This window comes from Lactuca serriola, chromosome 2 (genome assembly GCF_051521515.1).
Source record: "Lactuca serriola cultivar US96UC23 chromosome 2, Lser_US96UC23_V15, whole genome shotgun sequence".
Taxonomy (NCBI): domain Eukaryota; kingdom Viridiplantae; phylum Streptophyta; class Magnoliopsida; order Asterales; family Asteraceae; genus Lactuca; species Lactuca serriola.
Genome location: NC_136409.1, coordinates 102827327 through 102835866, shown reverse-complemented (window position 1 = coordinate 102835866; position 8540 = coordinate 102827327).

Here is an 8540-nt window from a genome sequence, read left to right as displayed (position 1 = left end):
AAGATGGGAGAGTACTTTAGTATCAGTTTTGTGATCATCTTAATGATTAAGAAACCATAGCACAATTAGTTCTCTAAGGAAATCTTAGTGCATTCTTATGACTAAGAAGAGGGATCTTGAATTGTTGAAATGGTTAAATCAAGAAGATGAGTCATACTTCGTTCCAATACAAGTCTTAGAGTCATACTCCAAGATTGTAACTTGAGTGACATGTCTCAAAGAAGGTTTAAGACACTTGTCAAATGTAAGAGTAAAAGTTTTCTGCTCTTGTACATTTGAAATTGGTAAGTTGTGATGTTTTGGATAAAACAAAGACCAACTTAAGCCAATTGTGTGAAGTGTTTGTCTTGGTTAGAATCCACACTATCTCTTGAATAACTGACAAGAAAGGCTTATAGGTCAAGAGGACAGTGGGAGTCTTAAAGGTCTTGAAAGTCTCAAGAACTAATCAAGAATAGAACCTGAAGTTCTTCACTAGCTCACGACTTGAGGTTTATAACCTATCGTATTGACATATTTTGTGCCCATTCCAGTTAATGTTGGCTTTGCATATGAGTTCTTAGAGTTCTCAATTTGTTGCACAACAACTTGGAAGCAATGGCAGGCCCTTGAGCTGCCAGGGGGCAAGAAATTAAGATTGCGTTCAATCCATATGAGTTTGGATTTGTCATTATCCTTGTCTTGTGACTATGGTTATGACAATTCACATGGATAAGAACACATACACCAGAAAATCTAAGTGTCATAAGTTTTCTCTCCGATTCATGAAAATGATGGTGAGGAAACACTTTCACTAAGTAGATTGTAGCTAGATAGCAATTGTGATATTTGCATTCTCAAAGTCGTTAGTGGAGCATGTGTGGTTTACCGGCACACTAACCTGGACTTGTGAGAAGTGGCAAAAAGGTCTAACCATTCTGATTACGGCATCCCTCTTCATAATTGTTTAGATAAACAAGTGTGATATCTAAGGGAAGGTGTATGATTTTGATAAAGTCTTATCCAAACAATCTAGTATCAGAAATCTGAACTTTGGTAAGAAAGTCAATGAAGTATTGATTTTTAGAAGTCCAGCTGATTTTTGAGTACATGTCAAAGCTAGTGGGAGCATAAGTGTTATGCTAATAATCATCATGTTAGTGGGAGCATGATAATTATGATAAGTATTGCAAGTTAGCAATGTTAATTATAGAAAACAAAAGGTTTCAGTTGGGAAAAGTGGTTTTGCTATAAATAAGGGAGAGGAAATTATACTTCATCTCAAATCTATAAGCTTAGATCGTGAGGTTTTAATCATTTAGTCAAGGATATATATATATATATATATATATATATATATATATATATATATATATATATATATATATATGAATTTCATGTTGGAATGGTTCAACATAAGGAAATTCTGTATATGGGTCCATTATTTGCGTTCTAAAATTCTATTATGATTACGACATCCCTTTTCATAATCTGAATTATGAGAACTTGGCAAATTGAAATGGAAATGTTATAGCAATAGACTGGTTTAGTCTTTATGTGAGACATCATGAATCGTGTCCCATATGCTTCGGATATAGGATCGATTACATGTGCTATACATTCATCCTTTCTAAAATTTTCCAAATGCCTGGGGCATTAAGAAGGGAAAAGGTTTAGAACTGGATATGACTAAAAGGATTAAACAATTGTCGAGGACAATCTAAGGTTTACCAAAGATTGGTTTCTCAAGGACAGTTGGAAGTATAGTGATAATTCTGGAAGGACCATATTGACATAGTCTGTAAGGAGGCAACTCTTGTTCAGAAGTGATAGTCAAAATGGAATCTAGAAATGTTTCAAAGTTAGAATTTTCAATCTGTTTAAGATTAGGAAACTTAATGCAAGAAGGATGTTTCTAAGGAGCTGATCTCTTTTGGAATACTCTGTAATGATTGTTGTCAAGTCTTTCTGACTTTGTGCATAATCATTACAAGAGGATCAATGCATATAAGTTTAGAATCTAACAGATTTCAGTAAATGACATGAATTTGAAATTCTTGTATTTGCAATAAGGATTTGGGAGTGTGAAAAGAGAATCATTGAAGTTATGTTCAATGGATCTAGTTCACAAAGTAAAGATCATAGACAAACATAGTATGCATACTTGGTGTATGGCATGACTAGTGTTTAGAAAACATAGTGTACATGCTTGGAGCATGGGACAACTATTGTTTTAAATTCAAGAATAAAGTTGATAGTTGAAACAGTATACAATGAATAATGTGTAATCATATGGTGATAAATAAAAGGTGTTTTATTTATGTTCATAGGTTTTGATACCATATTGGATTCAATTATTATTGTGTTTCATTTTGCATGTTTTGACATCCCGAATAAACTAGGTTATTCTTCCGGAATGACTAAGTTATTCAAACCATCCATAGTCGGTCATATGTCGGAAGTAGTTATGAATTAAGACTGTCATGGGTTGGCTTGTAGAGGTCTAAGGTGTTGGACATCGGGCTACAACACTCATGAGTGCTCATAAGTTCTGAGTATTGGATTCAACCCACGCTCATTGGAATCACTTCATGGATTTTATCACGAGTGATCATGAGACGATAATATCTTATATTCTTCAAACCTAGAGATATGAGTTGTTACTATGAGTTGGTTGTACATTGATTGCACGAAAACGCATTTGGTAACTCGGTGCTATAAAACGTGTCTTTGTGTATGATTCAACAAGTAGTAGAACAAGCCATATGAGTCGAAGTTTATCCATTCCTTTTACCTTCGGGATAAAAGTGATATCTGTGGGCCCCTCGATGATTTGATGATGACAAATGGAAGTGCTCGGCCGGGCCAGGACTGATTTGATTTGTTCAATTAGTCAGTCATCATAAATCGGAAATCGGGAAACAACAAATGGACAGAGAGAATGATTATAATCCATGTCTCAGTTCATTTGATATCTAGAATGGAGAAATATATGATACCTTATCTAATGGACAAGTCATTGACAAAGGTCAGAGTTCATCTACAAGGTCAGAGTTCGACAGAAGTTTTTGAGAGCTACGATTGCTATTCGGTTCCTGAAGTCATACGCAATATTAGTTTTAGACTTATCCAAGTGGGAGACTGTTGGATTAATGTCTAAGTCCATAACTATAATTGGTAAGACTTGACCCGACCCGGCATGGTCCATTTGGGTTGCATGGCATCATGCACTTGGATAGACTATAATGAGAGAAATAAGACACTTATGGTTATTAATATATTATAAGTTCTAGTATATTAATAATAAGAATAATAAGACTATTTAATTAGTATTGATCAAGAATTAATCTAGGATTAATTAAGTGATCAAAAGAAGACTAATTAAATATATGGGTTGATTGTGTAAATCATCCATACTTATATAGTGGGCTAATGCTCCATGGATAATCAAGTTGGGCTAAAATCCATAGGATGGTCCATGGATGCTCCATGGTGTATTTGAACCCATGGATCGAAGGAAATGGAAAGTCATGACAATTAGGGTTTACCCTAATTGTAAAACTATATAAAGATCTTATTCTTGACAAGATCGGCCACTAGAGTGAGTAATAGAAGGTCTAGCCGATTTTCATGGAGTGTAGATTTCTCTCAAGTTATTCCAAGTGTATTTGGTGTTGTGTGAACCATTTGAGGTGTCACACTTGCGGCACTAGGCACTCAAGCTTCATGAAGACTTTCTACATGAAAGAGGTATGTATTCTATCTTGTTATATTCATTATTTTATATGCTAGATTAGGATAATACCTTGGATGTTCATATTTGTATGTATAATAGAGAAAACATAGATCCAAGGTATTTAGGGTTGCATGTACACTTAGGAGTGTTAGAATGCTCAAAACCCAACAGATATGACGTGTACTCGACCTGATGTAGCCTTTTCCTTGAGCATGGTTAGCAGGTATCAGGGGAACCCTAGCAAGGCACACTGGATTGCAGTAAAGAATATCCTCAAGTACCTACGGAGGACTAAGGACTGGGTCCTTACCCTCGGTGGGAGTGATGACTTGAGAGTTGTATGGTATGGTGATGCTAGCTTTCAGACTGATAGGGATAATTTCCGCGCTCAGTCTGGCTGGGTCTTTACCTTAAACGGAGGAGCAATTTATTGGAAGAGTTCCAAGCAAGAAATAGTGGCTGATTCAACTTGTGAATCAGAGTATATAGTAGCTAGCGAGGCAGCAAAGGAGGCGATATGTCTGAAGAACTTCATTGGAGACCTTGGAGTTGTACCAGCTATTAAAGAGCCAATGGATATTTTCAGTGATAGTGAAATTGCAGTTGCCTTAGCCAAGAAACCAAGGGATCATTGGAGATCCATACACATTGACATAAAATACCATTTCATCAGACATCGAATAGAAGAAGGACTCCTCGTGGCGAAGAGGGTATCATCGGATGAGAATCCAGCAGATCCCCTCACGAAGGGACTGACTCGGGTTAAGCATCTCCAGCATGCTCAGAGCATAGGGCTGAAGGATGATATTAGATTTAGTAGTTAGATAACCTTGAAATTTGTAAAGTGTAATTGACATTAGATGATGAATAAAAGGTGTTTTATTTATGAGTAAAGTGTTGATATCTATTGTCGATCGTTTACTATATTTCTTTTGCATGTTTTGACTTACAAAATAATTATGTTTGGTATATCATATTATTCAAACCTCCACAATCGGTCATATGTCGGAAGTAGGTATGAATCAAGACTGTCATGATTTGTTGCAGAGGTCTAAGTTGTTGGACATGGCTACAACACTCATGAATGCTCATATGTTCTGAGCATTGGACTCAACCCACGCTCACTAGAATCACTTCATGGAATTTATCTCGAGTGATCGTGAGATGGTAATATCATATAAGTCTTCAAACCCAGAGTTTTGATTTGTTACTTATGAGTTGGTTATGCATTGATTATACGTAAACACAAAGGTAACTCGATGTTATAAAACGTGCTTTTGTATATAATTCAATGAGTAGTAGAACAAACATATGAGTCGAAGTTTATCTGTTCCTTCTTGGATTAGAAGCTGATATATGGGCCCCTCGATGATTTTTTTTTTGACCTATGTACCGAGCCAAGTCAAAACTAAGTTGATGTGTTCAATTAAGTTCTTTGTCAAACAAATCGGAAATCGGGAAACAAACTGCTGGACAATAAGAAAGACATTGTTCCGTGTATTTGTCCAGCTGATATCTAGAACAGAGGATTATATGATCCCTTATCTTAAATGGTGTATCATTATCTTCTCAGTTCCGAGAGACCTTGAAAGAGCTACGATTGCTGATCGGTTCCTGAAGTCATACTTGCAGTTGTAGTTATTAGACTTATCCAAGCGGGAGACTGTTGGATAAGGTGTCTAAGTCCATAACTATTTCTGGTATGTACTTGACCCGACCCGGCATGGTCCATTTGGATTGCATGGCAACATGCAATTGGATAGACTAAATGAGAGAAATAATATTTGTGGTTTATTAATATATTATAAATTCTAATATATTAATAGTATTATTTAATTAGTTTGATCAAGAATTAATTTAGAATTAATTAAGTGATCAAAAGATAACTAATTAAATATATGGATTGATTATGTAAATCATCCATAACTTGTATAGTGGGCTTAAAGGCTCCATGGATTATCAAGTTGGGTTAAACCCATAGGATGCTCCATGGGAGTTACAAACCCATGGGTCATGGAAATGAAGAGTCATGACACATTAGGGTTTACATGGTGTAACCCTAGATGTGTCAACACTATATAAGAAACATACTATCCACCAAAATCGGCTACACATGAACAAGTGAGGGCTAGGCCGATTTTTGCAAGTGTAAGATTCTCTCAAAGTTTACTCCTTTGCATTTGGTGTTGTGTGAAGCATTTGAGGCATCACACTTGGGGTGCTAGGCTAACAAGGTTTCAAGGATCATAATCAACAACAAGGTAAGTTATTCTATCTTTCATTCAAGTTAAAAATTGTTCCCCATGTATGCTAGATAAGAATATAACCTTGGAGTTCAACTTTGCATGATAATTAGATTAACATAGATCCAAGTTTATTAGGGTTGCATGTACACTTAAAAAGTGTTAGAATGCTCAAATCCCATCAGGTTTGTTAATATATTATAAGTTCTAATATATTAATATGATTATTTAATTAGTATTGATAAAGAATTAATTTGGAATTAATTTTGTGATATAAAGAGAGTAATTAAATATATGGGGATAGAATGTGTAAATCTTTCATTCTTATATAGTGGGCTTGTGATCCATGATTCACTAGACTGGGCTAGGACCCATTGGGTGCTCCATGGATGCTCCATGGAGGTTAAAACCCATGGATCATGGGGAAAATGAAAAGCCATGCACATTAGGGTTTACATGATGTAACCTTACATGTGGCACACTATATAAAGACCCCATAAGCTAGCAAAATCGGAACTAAGACAAGAACAAGGAGGGCCACCTGATTCTGTGGTGAAGTATTCTTCTCTCAAGTTATTCCAAGGGTTTTTGGTGTTGTGTGAAACATTTGAGGCATCACACTTGGGGTGCTAGACTCACAAGGTCTTAAGGAATCATCAACACACAATGGTATGCCAGTCAACTAGTTTTTATATTGCAAGTTCCCCACATCATGCTAGTTAGGATGAAAACCTTTGAAAAATCAAATTTGCATGTATATTAGAGAAAACATAGATCCAAGGTGTCTAGGGTTGCATGTACACCATAGGATTGTTAGAATGCTTAAAACCCATCAACTTCGCGTATCGAAGTAGTGTTAGGGGTTTAGATCTGGGGTTATAAGTCTTAGTTTGGTGTATGGATGGCCTAAGGACTAAGTTTTAGGTCCCAAGGAGTTAGGGTTGAGCTAAACCCATTAATAAGAGGTATTAATGGGTAAAGTTGGAAACTTTAAACTTTAGAGGACATTTTCTGGGTTTATGTGAAGAATGAAGCTTGGAGCTGAAGGGTAGGAGCTGAATCCGTCATGATATCCAAACAAACAAGGGGACTGAGCGAGTCCAGAAGGGGACTCGACAAGTTGATTCGATATGTCCCAATTCCGTATCAGGTGGAACTCGACGAGTCTGTGAAGGGACTCGATGAGTTGACTCGGTTTATCAGGAGTATGAATAGCATAAGAACTCGACGAGTTAGGAGGTAACTCGACGAGTTTGGTCAACTGGAAGTTGACCTTGAATTTGGCTTTGACCAGAGCGTTGACTTTGACTAGGGGTAAAATGGTCATTTTTGTCACACCCCCAAACCAGAACGGCGGAAACGTTCGAGGGCGGAGGACGTCATATTCAGTATCATAACAGTTCATAGAAAGGAAAGTACACACCACCATAATATAAATATATTTGAAAAGTTTACATGATTGTAGATGTTACATGCTTGCAAAAGAAATCAAATACAAAATGGTGATCCAAAATATGTTACTAACGCCAGCGCGTTAGTCTTCAGAAGTAGTTGCTACCTGGTCTAGCGGTTTCCTGAGAATACAAGTTATTTCAAAGAAAAAGTGTCAACATTTAAGTTGGTGAGTTCATTAGTGGTGTTTTGAGAAGATGTATGCCCTTCGAAAGTGTTTGTATGTTTTCCAGAAAATGTAGTATTTCAATTGTAACGAGTTATGATTCGTGTGTTGAAAATGAATGTATTAGATCCAGAAAATCCCATATTTTCCCTAATAGTTGAGATATGATTTGTTGTGTTTTCCAAGAAAAACCCTTATTTTCTTATAAAAGTATGAAATGCATATGAATGTTCGTGATATAAGTTGCAACTAATTGTACCGAGAAAATCCCTTATTTTCATATTAGTTGTTTGGTTTGTATACAGGAAAAACCCTTATTTTCCTGACATAACTGGCAGTCTCTAAGACCGAAAATCGCAAGCAAATGACGTGCTTGTAAGTTGTGTCATAGTTTTACATAGTAAAGCTATACGAAGATCGCACTTGTTAGATGAAGAATAGTTTTAATAGCTACTCGTTCATAAAAGCATAATACCATAATAATTGTATATCCGATGAGTTTTATAACCATACTAAACATAATATGCCTGTAGTGACGTTCTTTAGGCGTCGTAGCGTTATGACAACTGTTACCCCAAAAGACGGACTGTAGCTAACAGTCAGGGCGCGGGATCATGACTTCCCGTATAGATCTATACACATTTGACACGTTCTCCGAACGGGAGACTCTGGTTATAGACAGGACTTGTAGCGATACCTTTTATCAAAAAGGTAGTGTTTGAAGATGTACACGTCTCATGGATTCTCAACTAAGTCTGTATTAAAGTAGTAGTTTGTATGCAAAGTTTATCCTTTTTCATAATGTTTGACAAAGCATAAATCATAAGTTCTTTGAATGCATAAAATGATTTAGTAAAGAATGTTACCCTTGATATGATGTATTTGTATGCAAACGTATAAATAAAACATATTTCTATTTATAAACATATTGTATCCCAAGAGGGTAAAGTTGTGTTGTGAGGCG